Here is a 16792-nt window from a genome sequence, read left to right on the forward strand (position 1 = left end):
AATATTACGTGGAATTTAATAAAATAGAAAACTCATAAAATGACATGTGGAAAAAAAATTAATTCAAAATAACTACAAAATGACATTTGGCAAATTGAATGAGAATGTGACAAGTGGCAAAAAAACCTTCATTTATTAGAGTAGATAGATAGATAGATAGTTCTCCTTCTTATCCAATGTAGGATCAACTGCAAGTGTTCACCCACCTTCACCCCCTTTATAGGGTTCGACGTCCATGTCGAACATATTGACTCGTGCCCCAACTCTGATACAAACTTGTAATGTTCCCAAAAATATAGAGTAAAATTTTCATTTTTAATCTACTAAATCCATTCATTACCATTTCCTCAAAAGATCATCAAAGTAATAAGTTATAGTTTCAAAACATCAAAGTGAAAAACATCAAAAACAGATAGTACGGAAACCTCCAGAGGATGCAATGCAGTGAAGCCTGGCTCTTCCCCTTACTACAAGAAGTACTTGAAACATTTAAACTTAAAGATGTAAACACAAAGTTTAATGAGTTCCCAAAGATACCACATACAACACATAACAATCGACGCCTCCCTACGAGTATGTTTCAACCATTGTAAATGCTATGGTTTACTCATAGTCTTACAAACACTTACGTTTTTATAGGCCCATTGCAGTCTTTCTTGCTATGGTCCTCACATGGTCTTTCATATAATTTTCATGGTCCCCTCATGGTCTTCCATACAATTTCATGGTCCCCCATGGTCTTTCATGCAAAAGTCACAAAGACAATCTAGCATATCATGACACCAAGTGTCCTACATAGTATAGTGAGAAGACTCGTCTCACCGACGAAGTAAACTAACACCATAACACACAAGGAAGTAAAGGTTGGTACTACACACCACCATATCAGAAAGCATACTTTACATCAATTTGATAAAGATTTCAAATGTAACCAATAACCATGTAAAGGACATACCTAACAATTACCAATTTTGCAACAATGAAAACATTTTGTCGAAATCAAGGCCCTTTTGCAAACCAACCGAGATTTATGCTGCTCACTATCACCATTAGATTATATTTTATCTTATAAATCCACGTACAATTAATAGTTTTTCCAACACTAAGTAGATCGGTAATTTAGTTAGGATAATTAAATTAAGTGATTTTTTAATTCTAAGGTACTAGTTATAAAAGATTTAGTAAGGCGAAGTGTCAAAACTAGAACAACTTCTAAGACTGATGGTTATGGGTCACACCCATACCCACATTATGGTTGCCACATCATCATCTTTTTCCATAACATTTACAAAACATCTAAAGGGGGGTGGTGTTCATTTTTGGATACGACATTGAGGAAGGAGAAAAACAAAGGAAGAAGAAAGAAAAACGGGTGATGAGGGGATGTTACCCTGACAACAGGAAGCAACGGGAAACCAAGGGGGTGTTAATGGCGTTATACCGGCGTTGAGGTGCCTTCACCTCAGCAAAACAGCTTTGTCCGTTGCCCACTCCGATCACTCTAAACAATGACAACATGGATTATAATGATCAGGTTCTAGTGAAATTTATTTTTAAATAGGTTGTACATATGCTAATGAATGGAAATCTATATGTAACATACTTAAAATCTAGTTTAGGATATTAGAATAAGTTAATATAATGGATTATTTATGTTGTTGGAAATATCTAAGTCCTGTAAACTGTAAACTAAGTTCAAAATTAAGAATTATGTCAGATATGTTCCAATGACCAGGTTTATGTAAAATTTATGTTTAAAATATTCATAATATATTGGAGAATGATAATTATAATCGTGAAACTATATTTATGCAAGAAATGGTAAAAATGAGTGGACAAAGTGGGAAATCTTATGAAGATACAAGAAGAATGAGATCAAGTGAAATGAGGCATATATTACTTACTTTTGGTTCGGTTTGTAGCTAAGAAAAATAGAAACAAGTAGCAAAATTCCTTCCTAATAAATAAAACTAACTCTCATTTGTCCTCTTTTAAATGCATTATGTCATATGACTTTTTCTTATTATTTTCATTTTATATTTTTTCCACAGATCATTTTATGGTTTTTCATTTTATTAAATTCCACATAATATTTAAATGTAATAATAAATACATATTAATTTATTAATGAACTGTAACATCACAAAATTCAAGACCAAAAATTTCATTTTTGATTTAACAATTCATAAACAGATTATGGAAAACATCATCGAGTTATATCATTTCATAAAAACCATAGATCATATGTCTTAAAATCATGTCATGAGATAATAATAATAATGTCAGAGTACAAATCCCAAGAACATCATAGTGCGGAAAATCGTGGTGTGATGCGTTGCTATCGTGTCGGCTCCATTCCCTTCGAAGAAGGACCTGAAACAAAAACAGAAAACCGTAAGCACAATGCTTAGTGAGTTCCTCCATCAAACTACATATCATACAATAAACATAATACCAGGCATATCTGGGTGCCCGACCTACCCTGTTGAGCATACCGGGGTGCTCAACCTACTCCTATCAAACATACCGAGATGTCCGACCTACTCTTGTCAGGGATATCTAGGTGCCCGACCTACCCTCCGGTTTATCTCAACCGGTTACAGAGACTATTTCACCCCTACCACTACCACATAGTAACATATCATAAACATATTGCTAGGTATGAATGGTTACTTTTTGGATTAGGTGTCTAAGCCCATAACTATAATTGGTATGTACTTTAATTGATAGAAGCAAAATCCTTTTGGGTTGCCTTCAAACTTGGCAATTGAATAGGAATATTGTTGGAGAGAGAAGAATGATTTATTAATTTATTACTTGGTTAATAAATTAATTTATAAATGTATTATGGATATAATATATTAATTAGAAATCATATTGTTTAATTAATATTTAATCAGAAATTAATTTCGAATTAATTTTGGGATTAAAGGAATTAACTAAAACTGTAGGGACTAAAGGTGACAATGTTCAAAAGTTGAGCATTGAGAATTCTAAAACCTCCCTTAGAGGGATGGAACGAAATCTAGAGTGTCCTAGGGTTTCCTTGGGCTCTAAGGGTGCCTTGGAAGCCTTAGGGAGGAAGTTAAGAGATTAGGGTTATGTAAGATACACCTGCCTTATCATAAACATTCCTTATCAGCTATAAACCCTTATAGGGCTGGATTTCGTCTAAGGGCAATCCAAGAGAGGCTAGGGCCGAATTTTTCACTTCCCTTCTCTCTCCATAGTAATCCTTGGTTGCTAGGTTCGTTTGTGAGCCATTAGAGGCGCGACACTTGTGGCGCTTGCTACCAAAGTTCAAGATCTTCAAGGATTTGATTGTTATTACAATATAACAATAAAGGTATGTATGTTAACCCTAATTAAATGTTAATTTCGAAAAATTACATGTGCCTCCTAGGGTTTCTAGTTTTTGTGTTCAATGCTTGTATGTCTAATAGTGAAAACATAGATTGTGACATCCCCATTTTCATAGCTAGAAAAGACCTATTTTGTTTATGCTTTGTTTGAAAATCAGAGTAACATTTTAAATAAAAGTGTTGCGGAATTTGTCCCAAAACAAAATATGATAAAGATTTATCAAAATCATTTCCATAGAAATGTATTTCATTAAAAAGACTCGGTATGTCATGTTCGATACAGATCATAAGCATAAACAATACAACATAAGCCTTACTACGCACTCACCTGCAACACATAGCACGTAATTTATATAAAATACTTCATATCTATGTGTAAGCTGAAAGTAACTATGCACTCACCTGAAAGGTGGTGACTCAGCACTCGGACAACGCTTCGATACTCTTAAAACGATATTCCTTCGATAAAACCTAGTATCGATACCACTAGGGTTTAGTCTAACGATAACCGCGACAAATTAATTGTCTGACTATTATTATTATTATATAAGCGTTAATAACACTCAATATAACTCATAATAATAGCCCAAATAATTATTTTAAGGACCTAATAACATTCCTATAATTATTTGAAAGCTATATAAAAAATTGCGTAAGCGTAGCATACTTACAGCGACTTTTATCGAAAACCGGAACTTAATTGGAGCAGCGTTTTGAAACCGAAAAACTCCTTTTTCTTGGGACTCCAGGAGCCTCGAGGCTTCCTTAGGGTGCTAGGGGGTTTTTCTAGGGTTTAGGGGGGTTTGGGGTTGTAGAGAGAGAAAGATTGTAGAGAGAGAAGTGAAAAATGGGTGAGAAATGAAGCTGCCTTCGCTGCCTTTTATAGCCTGCGAGGCCTCGGTACGCTAGGCGTACCTCGGACCTACATTGGGCGTAATGGCTCGGATAAGATCAGAAGGTGGCATCCTCCAAAGGGCGCGACGTGGCTCAAGCTGGACCGTAGGAGGCCGAAGTACGCGAGGCGTTCCGTCCTCGCACGCGGCGCATAAGGAGAACGCTGGGCGTCCAATGCGAACGTTGGGCGTCCGAGAGGCGACGTGTCGGCCATCCGAAGCGAGCCGTGATCAGCAAGCGACGGTCAGGATCTTGCCACGTCATCGTTCTAGCATCAGATTTCACAATTTCACTTTCCAACTTTTTAATTTTATATTATTAACAGGCCGGGACAGGATTGGTCCGTTAAATCCTCATAACTTTTTCATCCGACATCCGTTTTCGCACATCTTTTTCTCGTTACGCTGCTCTCAATGAGATCTTCGATTCTCGTTTAGGTCGTGTCGGCTAAAAATCACTCGATCTAATATTCAAATTTCGGGTTGTACACTGCTATTCCGAAACTTCGAAAAATCATAACTTCTTCTGACGAAGTCAGATTTGGGCGTTCTTTTTATCGATGTTCTTAGTTTAACATATTCTACGACTTTTGTTTAGATCGCTAAGGCTAAATATCGCTCTATCATAAATTCACTATTTACGTTTCCCGGTATCGTGTCGGTTCTGTCGCGAAACTTCGACGGGTCATAACTTCTTCGTTATAACTCGGATTTCGGCGTTCTTTATATCTACGGAAACCTTGAGACATATTATACAGCTTTATGTAGAGATATCGGGATTATCTGACACATTAATTTTGACGCTTATTTTTATTCTTTATTAATTATACATTTATAATTAAATTATAATCTTATAAATACACATAATTCACGTAATACTCAAATATTTTATCTTTATTACTTCAAAAAGAGTTACAAGAGTTGACCTAGACTATTACATTTCCAAAAATGCTTAGTCTTGAAACCCGGATGTTACAATTCTCTCCCCCTTAGGATGATTCCGTCCCGGAATCATGCATCAGCAAACAGATGCGGATAGCGTCAGCAAACAGATGTGGATAGCGACTCATCATGTCATCCTCTGTTTGCCAAGTGAGATTCGGCCCATTCAAATGTTTCCATCGGACTAACACTAAGTCGACTGTGACATCCCCAAAATCTCGGCCAGAAAAGACCGATTTTCATTTATGCTTTTAAAATAATTTCAGAGTAAATCCTTTTGATTTGAAAGAGTTACGAAATTTGTTCCCAAAAACAAAACATGATAAAACAATGTTTACCAAAGCATTTCATAAAAGAAATGTATTTTCATTATATAATCAAAACTCGGGGTGTCATGTTCCGATACAGACCAATAAGCATAAACGATAACATTACAAGTCATTCAACAAATATATACATATACAGACTTGTAAACAAAACAACTTGATGGTTCATCCATCTTATGCCCTCGCGCCACTTCCTGTAATACAAATAAAACTGAGTGGGTCAGGCTTGGGAGCCTGGTGAGCATATAGGGTTTTCAACCCACACTAAATAATCATATTTAATTTCCACCAACCAACAATAACCCAATTACCCATTCCCGTTATTCTCACTTTATGTCCCTAAAACAACTAACATAAGGGACCTAGTCTAAGAATATTTCATCGGGGCGACAACACATGCTTCGGGGGTTCCTCAGCAATATAAGTCAAATAAGGCAACCATGAGGGGGATGGAGTACAGCAAATGAACACCCGAGTTCATTAACACCTACAGGTGGCGAACCTGCTAATGTTTCCACAAGACTATCTAGAAAAGTCCGTGGTCGTCATCTAAACTCCGCTAGATGACTAAATCAAACAACAACGAGGCCTCTCATCTGTTTTATTACACACCAACTATCTACCCATGTTCTACCCAACATATTAGTAGATAAAATATACATTTTTATACATAGTTTTGAAAACCTGTATAGCATGCTTTAATCAATACATATTCCACATAACAGATGAGGCACACACACACACATAACACGTATTTCATAGAGAATAAATCATATCTATGAGATAGAAGAAAGTGAATACACATTCACACATATAAACAACAATATACTTAATACACTCAAACCATACTTGTATTATTATCGTGTTTATGAAAGGTAGTTTACACTCACTTGATCAAAAGATGATCGGACAACACTACGACTTGCAGAAGTAGTAAATCTCAGCAGATCTGGAAGATCTTCACAAAAATCGAACTTCTCGCGGGCAGAGCTTCGGCTCGGGAATCGCACTTCTCGGGATCTCGGGAGCGCGAAACTTCCTTCTTAACTTGGATATGAGATCCGGGGTGTCGGGATGGCTTCGGGGGTTTACACGCAGAGCTTCGACACAAAATGGAGGAGAAATGAGCAAATAAGCCCGGAACCCTCGCATCCTATTTATAGGAGGCTGGAGCCTCGGAGTACGCGGGGCGTACTGGTCCGAAATCGTCATTGCGTTCGTCATCCGAAGAACTCGAGTGCGAAGGTCGTCATGCTTCGCTGTACGCGGGGCGTACAGCAGTACGCTGGGCGTACTTCGGATCGGATCGCTGACTCCCCTTCGGATAATGCCAGATTTTCCAATTAAAATTAAATACAAATTATTTAATAAACTTCAGAAATTCATATCTTCTTCATACGAACTCCGTTTTCGACGTTCTTTATATCCACGCGAAGGTGAGACTACGCTCTACAACTTTCGTTTAGACTCCGTCGGCTAATTTTAACTTTATTTTTATTATTTATTTTTAATAGGCCGGGACAGAAAAACTTCGTTATAAATTCATAACTTCTTCGTTTGACGTCCGTTCTCGCCTAACTTTTCATCGTTTCGATACCAACAACGAGACCTTCGATCCTCATTTAGATTGTTTCGGCTAAAAACCGCTCGATCTCAAATCGAGTATTTCGGGCTGCACACCGCTAAGCCGAAACTTCGATAAATCATAACTTTCTCATACGAAGTCAGATTTGGGCGTTCTATATATATTTGGAAACCTCGTTTCAACTACTACAACATTAACCAAAGATATCAAGTTTATTTTACACTTCAATTTTGACGCTTATTTTTATTCTTAATTAATCAAACCACATAATTAAGCAATTAAGCACAAAACACATAATACTCAAATAATACACTTCTATTATTTCAAAACGGGTTACAAAGGTTAACCTAGACTATTACATTGCTAAAAAAAATGGCAAGCCCGGAAACACAGGCGTTACACATCTTGCGTCGTAACTTCTTAGTCTTACGGTCAACAATTGCCTCGGGCTCTTCGATCAGCCTTTTGTTCTCATCCATCCTTAACTCTGAGATTGGAATTATGTCGGGAACATCTCCCGTGAATTTCCTTAAATAACACACATGGAAGGTGTTATGAATACCATTGAGTTCTTCAGGCAATTCCAGCTTGTAAGCTTGGTTCCCAATCTTCTGAAGAACTTTGAACGGTCCAATAAACCTTGGACTTAACTTTCCTCGTTTCCCAAATCATATAAGTCCCTTCCACGGTGAGACTTTAAGCAAAACGGAATCCCCAACTTCGAAGGTTATCGGTCGTCTTTTCTTGTCAGCATAGCTCTTCTGACGATCCTGGGCTGCTAACATTCTTTCCCTAATCACTTTCAACTTCTCAACAGTCTCATGGACTATCTCGGGGCCCATAAACTGCTTCTCTCCGGCTTCAAGCCAACAAGACGGCGTACGCCACTTCTGTCCATACAAGGCTTGATAAGGTGCCATCTTGATGCTCGAGTGAAAACTATTGTTGTAGGAAAATTCTACCAGAGGTAAGTGCTCATCCCAATTCCCTTGGAATTCGAGGGTACATGCTCTCAGCATATCTTCCAATGTCTGAATCGTTCTTTCACTCTGACCATCAGTTTGCGGGTGGTAAGCAGTACTCAAACACAACTTTGTACCCAACTCCTCTTGTAGACTCCTCCAAAACCTCGATGTGAAACGACTATCACGATCTGATACAATCGTAAGAGGGACACCATGAAGTCTTACAATTTCCTTCACGTAAGCATTTGCGAGCTTATCCGTAGACCACTTCTCGTTGGCTGCTATGAAGTGTGCACTCTTGGTGAAACGATCCACGACTACCCAAATCATGCTGTGTCCGCTCTTCGTCCTGGGTAGTTTAGTCACAAAATCCATGGTGATGTCTTCCCATTTACCCATGGGTACAGGTAAAGGTTCTAAACTCCCATACGGTTTTTGATGTTGTGCCTTAACTCTCGCACATGTTACGCACTCGGCCACATACTTCGCAACATCGAGCTTCATCGTCGGCCACCAGTAGTAGGGTTTTAGGTCCCTATACATTTTAGTGCTACCGGGATGAATTGAGTACATGGTCTTATGTGCTTCTTCCATCAGAAGATCTCTTATTCCTCCCGTCTTAGGTATCCAAATTCGATCTTGGAATACCTTCAGTCCTCGACTGTTTGTACCGAACACTAACGTTCTTCCCAAACGTTCTTCCTTTCGGTCATTCTTCTCTAAAGCTTCTTCTTGAGCTTTCCTGATACTTTCCACAATCGTCGAGACGACTTCAATTCTTAACGCTCTTGGCCTTTTCCTTTCAAGATTGACTTTTCGACTGAGAGCATCAACAACAATATTTGCTTTACCTGGGTGGTAAAGTATCTCACAATCGTAGTCCTTGAGTAATTCTAGCCAGCTTCGTTGCCTCATGTTCAACTCCTTCTGATTAAAGAGGTACTGGAGACTCTTATGATTAGTGAAGAGTTTGCACTTCGTGCCGTAGAGGTAATGCCTCCATATTTTTAAGGCAAATACTACCGCTGCCAACTCCAGATCATGAGTGGGGTAGTTCTTTTCGTGCTCTTTCAATTGTCGAGATGCGTATGCTATCACCTTTTCTCTTTGGGTCAAAACACAACCCAACCCGACTCCAGAAGTGTCACTATAAACCGCAAAATCTTCGACTCCATCGGGTAGAGAAAGTATCGGTGCTTCACATAACTTCTTCTTTAGTTTCTCGAATGCCTCATCGTGCTTCTCACTCCATGTATACGTAGCTCCTTTATGAGTCAAAGCTGTTAATGGAGCAGCTATCGAAGAAAAGCCTTGGATAAATCGTCGATAATATCCGGCTAATCCTAGAAAGCTTCGAATCTCCGTGGGACTCTTTGGACGTTCCCACTTCATTACAGCCTCGATCTTTGCGAGGTCAACCATTATTCCCTCCTGGTTAACAACATGACCCAAGAATTGGACTTCCCGTATCCAAAAGTCGCATTTTGAGAACTTTGCAAAAAGCTTCTCCTTCTTCAACACTTCTAATACTTCTCGTAGATGCTTGCCATGCTCCTCTTGGCTTTTCGAGTAGATGAGAATGTCGTCGATGAATACTATCACGGATTTATAGAGGAATGGCTTACAAACCCTATTCATCAAATCCATGAAAGCTGCTGGAGCATTGGTTAGTCCGAACGACATAACCAAGAACTCGTAGTGTCCATATCTTGTTCTGAATGCAGTCTTCTCAATATCCTGCTCTCTCACCTTCAGCTGATGATATCCTGACCTAAGATCGATCTTTGAGAAGTAGCTCGAACCTTGCAGCTGATCGAATAGGTCATGAATCCTCGGCAATGGATACTTGTTCTTCACCATTGCCTTATTCAACTCTCGGTAGTCTATACACATTCTCATGCTTCCGTCCATCTTCTTCACGAATAACACCGGAGCTCCCCAGGGTGATGAACTAGGTCGAATGAAACCGTTGTCCAACAGCTCCTGAAGTTGCGTCATGAGCTCCTTCATCTCCGTCGGTGCTAATCGATATGGTGCTTTCGCTATCGGTGTTGTTCCTGGTAACAAGTCTATACGAAACTCTACTTGTCTATCAGGTGGTAATCCGGGAAGATCTTCGGGAAAGATTTCCGGATAATCACACACAACTGGTATATTCTGCACCTCTTTCTTTTCTTTCTTAGCATCGATTACGAATGCCAAGTACGATGCACACCCTTTGGACAAACATTTCCTGGCTTTCATCAGGGAGATGATTCTAGAATTCACTTTACATTTGTCCCCGTACACCATAAATGATTCTTTTCCGGGTGGGTTTACCCTTACTATTTTCTTTCGGCATTGAATCTCGGCATCGTTGGCGCTAAGCCAATCCATACCCAAAACGATGTCGAAGCCGTTTAACTCTATGGGTAATAGCTCTTCGTGGAATTCGTTTCCGTTTAGGTCAATGACGATGTTCCTAATACGATTACTAACAGGTACGAATTTGCCACTGGCAACTTCTACAATCAGGGCATTATCTAGTTTTTCTACAGGCAATGCTAATTTCACACCAAATTTATGCGACACAAAGGAGTAGTTGGCTCCGGAATCAAATATTATATTTGCAGGCAAACCATTTACAAGAAAGGTACCTGAAGCGACGTCTGCTGCCTCCTTCGCAGCCTCGAGGGTCATCTGGAAGGATCTCGCCTTCGGCTTCGGTGGTATGTTGGGTCTTCCTGCCTCCTTCTTCTTCGGGCAGTCCTTCAAAATGTGCCCTTCTTCATTACACCCACAACAGGCCTTCTAGTTGAGGGTGCATTCATTGGCATAGTGCCCAGGCTTTCCGCATTTGAAACAAGTGACCCCTCCGTCACACTTGCCAGAGTGCTTCTTCTTGCATTTGTCACACCACTTCGCTTCTGATCCTCCTCCTCTCGAACCAGACTTCGAGAATCTACTCTTCTTGTTGGACTTCGAGGATCCATCGAACTTCCGTTTCTTACCAACCTCAGCCCTTTCCAGGCCTCTCTCCTTTTGTTGGGTCTCCACATTCTTAGCTGCTCGAACAACTGATTTCAGAGTGGTTGCCATCTTGACTGTTGGGCCAAAGTCATCCGGCAGTCCGTTTGCGAACTTCTCAATTTTGGAAAGTTCGGTTGGCACTAGGTATGGGAACAACTTCATCTTTTCCGTGAATGCAACAACATAGTCATCGATGCTCATCCCCTTCTTCAAATTTTGGAACTCATTGTTCAGATCAATCAGGTCTATCTCTGAACAGTATTGCGCCTTCAGTTGTTCCAAGAACTCGTCCCATGACATCTTCAGAGCTTCTCCTCGTGGCATTGTATCTGCCAATAGCTTCCACCAGCTAAAGACTCCAGTTTTTAGTTGCCTTACAGCAAAGACAGTCTTCTGCTTCTCGCAGCAGTCGCAGCTCTCAAACACCATCTCCATCTCGGAGATCCAGTCCATAATCTCAACAGGCTTTGGGCTTCCTGAGAGACTTGGTGGTTTTGCACCCAAGAAATTTTTGTACATCCGCCCATCCTTGTTGTTTCTCCCTTCTAGGCCATCCCTTTGCTTACCTTGAGTCCATACTTGACTCATTTGGCGGCTGTAGTTCGCTTCCTCAGATTGCTCGGGAACTGGCTCCGTCGGTTCAACATGTATGGTAGGTTCGTCCCTATTTTCGTGGAGCATCCGTCTCATTTCTTCCCTTTGTTCAGCTAGCATAGCCTGAATCATGGCTTGAACTCCAGCCATGGTGACTGGCTCAGGTGCAACTTCTTCAACAACAGGTATTTGCTGAACCATTGGGGGTTGGTTCCTATCTCCATTTGCGTTCATGTTTCTGCTACGGGTCCTTGCCATCTTGATCTATACACCGAATAAGGTGAATTTAGATCTTTATTTAGGACTGATGTTCAAATCATCCTTATCTCTCCGAAACGTTTATATGGTAGTTCTAATATCGTAGTCGTACGTTTAGAATCCTAAACACATAAGGTTTCCAGACCGGTCGGCAACAGACCATAGATCCGTACGAATAGCAGCATATCAGGCACAAAGCATTTAGCACATAAAAGCATTTTAGGCACAATTCCTAAAATAAGCTAGTGCTCACACCTCACAATCATCGCTTAGCATTCTAAGTTTAAGTCTAGAAATCCTACAAATTCCTAGTTCGCTTAAACTAATGCTCTGATACCAACTGTGACATCCCCATTTTCACGGCCATAAAAGACCTATTTTGTTTATGCTTTGTTTGAAAATCAGAGTAACATTTTAAATAAAAGTGTTGCGGAATTTGTCCCAAAACAAAATATGATAAAGATTTATCAAAAGCATTTCCATAGAAATGTATTTCATTAAAAAGACTCGGGATGTCATGTTCGATACAGATCATAAGCATAAACAATGCAACATAAGCCTTACTACATTATTTCATAACTACAGGCCTATATCCGTAAATCCTCATCCAAAACATCACATCTATGCTCGAGCGCCACTACCTGTAATACATAAAACTGAGTGGGTCAGGCTTGGGAGCCTGGTGAGCACATAGGGTTTTCAACCTACAATAAATAAGTTTATTAAATTCATCAATCAACAATAACCTGATTACCCGTTCCCGTTATCCTCACTTTTACGTCCCTAAACACCTATCATAAGGGACCTAGCCTAAGGATCATCATCAGGATGGACACTACTGCTAAGGGGATTCCTTAGCAATAAATGTCCTTAAGGCAACCATGTGGGGGATGGAGTACACCGATGAACACATCGTTCACAAATACCTACAGGTTGCGAGCCTGCTAGCGTTCCACTGGACTGTCTAGAAGAGTCCGTGGTCGTCATCCATACTCCGCTAGATGACAGAATCAACAACATCAACATTGAGGCCTCTCATCATTTTATCACACATCACCTATTACATCTACCCATGTTTTACCCCAACATTTTCTTAGATATAAAATACGTATACAGTTTAAATCATTGAAAACATGTATAAAAACGTTCATCCAGCATAGATAGCAAGTATTCAGATAATATGCACACATAGCACGTAATTTATATAAAATACTTCATATCTATGTGTAAGCTGAAAGTAACTATGCACTCACCTGAAAGGTGGTGACTCAGCACTCGGACAGCGCTTCGATACTCTTAAAACGATATTCCTTCGATAAAACCTAGTATCGATACCACTAGGGTTTAGTCTAACGATAACCGCGACAAATTAATTGTCTGACTATTATTATTATTATATAAGCGTTAATAACACTCAATATAACTCATAATAATATCCCAAATAATTATTTTAAGGACCTAATAACATTCCTATAATTATTTGAAAGCTATATAAAAAATTGCGTAAGCGTAGCATACTTACAGCGAATTTCATCGAAAACCGGAACTTAATTGGAGCAGCGTTTCGAAATCGAAAAACTCCTATTTCTCGGGACTCCGGGAGCCTCGGGGCTTCCTTAGGGTGCTAGGGGGTTTTTCTAGGGTTTAGGGGGGGGGGGGGGGTTGGGGTTGTAGAGAGAGAAAGATTGTAGAGAGAGAAGTGAAAAATGGGTGAGAAATGAAGTTGCCTTCGCTGCCTTTTATAGCCTGCGAGGCCTCGGTACGCTGGGCGTAATGGCTCGGATAAGATCAGCAGGTGGCATCCTCCGAAGGGCGCGACGTGGCTCAAGCTGGACCGCAGGAGGCTGAAGTACGCGAGGCGTTCCGTCCTCGCACGCGGCGCGTAAGGAGAACTTTGGGCGTCCGATGCGAACGATGGGGGTCCGAGAGGCGACGTGTCGGCCATCCGAAGCGAGCCGTGATCAGCAAGCGACGGTCAGGATCTTGCCACGTCATCGTTCTAGCATCAGATTTCACAATTTCACTTTCCAACTTTTTAATTTTATATTATTAACAGGCCGGGACAGGATTGGTCCGTTAAATCCTCATAACTTCTTCATCCGACATCCGTTTTCGCACATCTTTTTCTCGTTACGCTGCTCTCAACGAGATCTTCGATTCTCGTTTAGGTCGTGTCGGCTAAAAATCACTCGATCTAATATTCGAATTTCGGGCTGTACACTGCTATTCCGAAACTTCGAAAAATCATAACTTCTTCATACGAAGTCAGATTTGGGCGTTCTTTTTATCGATTTTCTTAGTTTAACATATTCTACGACTTTCGTTTAGACCGCTAAGGCTAAATCTCGCTCTATCGTAAATTCACTATTTACGTTTCCCGGTATCGTGCCGGTTCTGTCGCGAAACTTCGACGGGTCATAACTTCTTCGTTATAACTCGGATTTCGGCGTTCTTTATATCTACGGAAACCTTGAGACATTTTCTACAACTTTATGTAGAGATATCGGGATTATCTCACACTTTAATTTTGACGCTTATTTTTATTCTTTATTAATTATACATTTATAATTAAATTATAATCTCATAAATACACATAATTCACGTAATACTTAAATATTTCATCTTTATTACTTCAAAAAGAGTTACAAGAGTTGACCTAGACTATTACATTGACAAAAATGCTTAGTCCTGAAACTCGGGCGTTACATAGATCCTCAAATTAGGGTTGCATGCACACATAAGATTGTTTGTTTTGTATAAAACCCATCAGTGGTATCAGAGCCTTTGGTTTTGTTTTCAATTGGATTTGATACAAGAGTTTGAACATGACATATTAGGGTTTATGGCTAATAAACCCTAAGGATTGGATTTTCGAAATTAGGGTTCCTTAATCCTAGTTTTTGAAATTTTATTAGGGTTTCTTAAACCCTTTTCTTAGGCCTCAAGATTTCGAAATTTTAGGGTTTCCTAACCATATGGATTTTTGAAATCATGATAAGGATTGAAATCCTTGCCTTCCTCCCCAAGATAAGATTCCTAAATTTTAGGATTAGGATAATGTCATCTTTTGTAATTATCCCTTTAATTGTTTAAGTAGATAATTGAACATTCTTGAATTATCCCATCCCAAATTTTCGAACTTTAGGGATAAAGAGATTAGGTTAAATTAATTGTTTAATTTAAATGAATAATTCTACATGATTTAGTAATTTAAATTAATTGTTTAATTTTGGATGATTATTAACTCAAAGTTTTTAATATTTAAGATTTTAAATTAAAAGGTTTTAATTTTCGAAAAATTTTAAATTTGACTAAAACCCTAGTATTTTGAAAAGTTCAAATCACACCCTTTTGGTTTTATTAAATTAATTAAGTGTGTAACTAAAAGAGAGTTAATAAATCCATAATGATATGGTTTATATTTAATTAAATTAAAAGGTATAATTTATTAAATTAGACCACCTAGTATTTTAAAAGTTTAAAATACACGCTTATACTATATAAAATAAAAAGTCTAATATATTATAAGTAAAGAGTCAGTCTTACCGTTAGTAGACCTTATTCACGAAGCTAGTCTGTAAGGGGTGTTTAAGGAAATTACCTATAAAATGACGAACTAATGGGTATCCACTCTTACGCACCGCACTCTTGACTAGTGGAGGGTCGTTAGCCAAACAGGTAGGATAGGACACAACCTTCCATTACAAGTATAATGAAAAACGAAGTAACAAAACACTTTTATAAATTCCTAAATCTTAGTTACTTTAGGAAAAATGTGGAATTAGTGCTAATCCATGAAATTGCACATTGCACCCTTATTGGTCAATTAGTGGAGCGTGTGTGGTTAACCGGCACACTAATATGGGACCAACGAAGGATGGCAATGGGTAGCTTGATGTTTATCATAGATCAATAGAGCGTGTGTGGTTAACCGACACATTGATTAGGTGATATGTAACATCGAGAGTACCAAGCTAATTTGCATGGTTATCCACACCTTGTTTGTGATCCTCGACATCCCAGTCACAAATGAAGGGCACAACCGAGATTTAAACATGCCATTGAAAAGTTCAATGAATATCAAAAGATCTAGGAGTTTCAATTCATTTAAAACTTAAATTTATTTTCGTTTTTCATGGTGGAAATTGGTAAATCGTCATTTACCTACCTTCAAATGTTCTGCAATTTGGATTACGGCATCCCTCTTCCAAATTGTAGAACATTGTGTTGGATCCTATCCTTAATATCTCATTTGTGTGTTTTATTAAGGACTCAATCAACTGACTCGAATTTTCTCCCGTTTTATATATGTATGATTCTAACTATGGTCTTCCCAAATCCCTTGGAACAAGCTTTCCACATGAAGATGATATTCCACGATTCGATCGAGGAACAAGAGATTGTAACGTCGTGATTTTTCACTCCATTTTTTTCTTTTTAAAACTTTTATTTAACAGAATACGTTAGCGGAAGACTTAGTTTTTTTTTTATTATTATTTTCAACCATTCCAAAAACCACACGTTACCATTTTCATAAACCAACATTCAACCGTTTAATTATGGCAAAAAAAAAAGGGTTCAAAGAAAAATAAAAACCAAACGTGCTCAAGTGGCATCTTCATTAAAACTAACTACCCAAAACGAACCCAACCTCACCAAGCCATGCTCCTAAGCTAGCTGTACCAATCAAAAGCATCCAACAAAGAAACAAGTGTTAGCAACCGCTACGTGAGCCGACAAGTTGTACACAAAAAAAAAAAAAAAAAAAAGAAAAACACAATTCTCATAAGGGTCATCCATGCAAATCATGATAATAGCATAGTCAAGAAAAACAAATAGCATGATATCTTAATTTAAT

Source organism: Lactuca serriola, chromosome 1, assembly GCF_051521515.1.
Source record: "Lactuca serriola cultivar US96UC23 chromosome 1, Lser_US96UC23_V15, whole genome shotgun sequence".
NCBI lineage: Eukaryota > Viridiplantae > Streptophyta > Magnoliopsida > Asterales > Asteraceae > Lactuca > Lactuca serriola.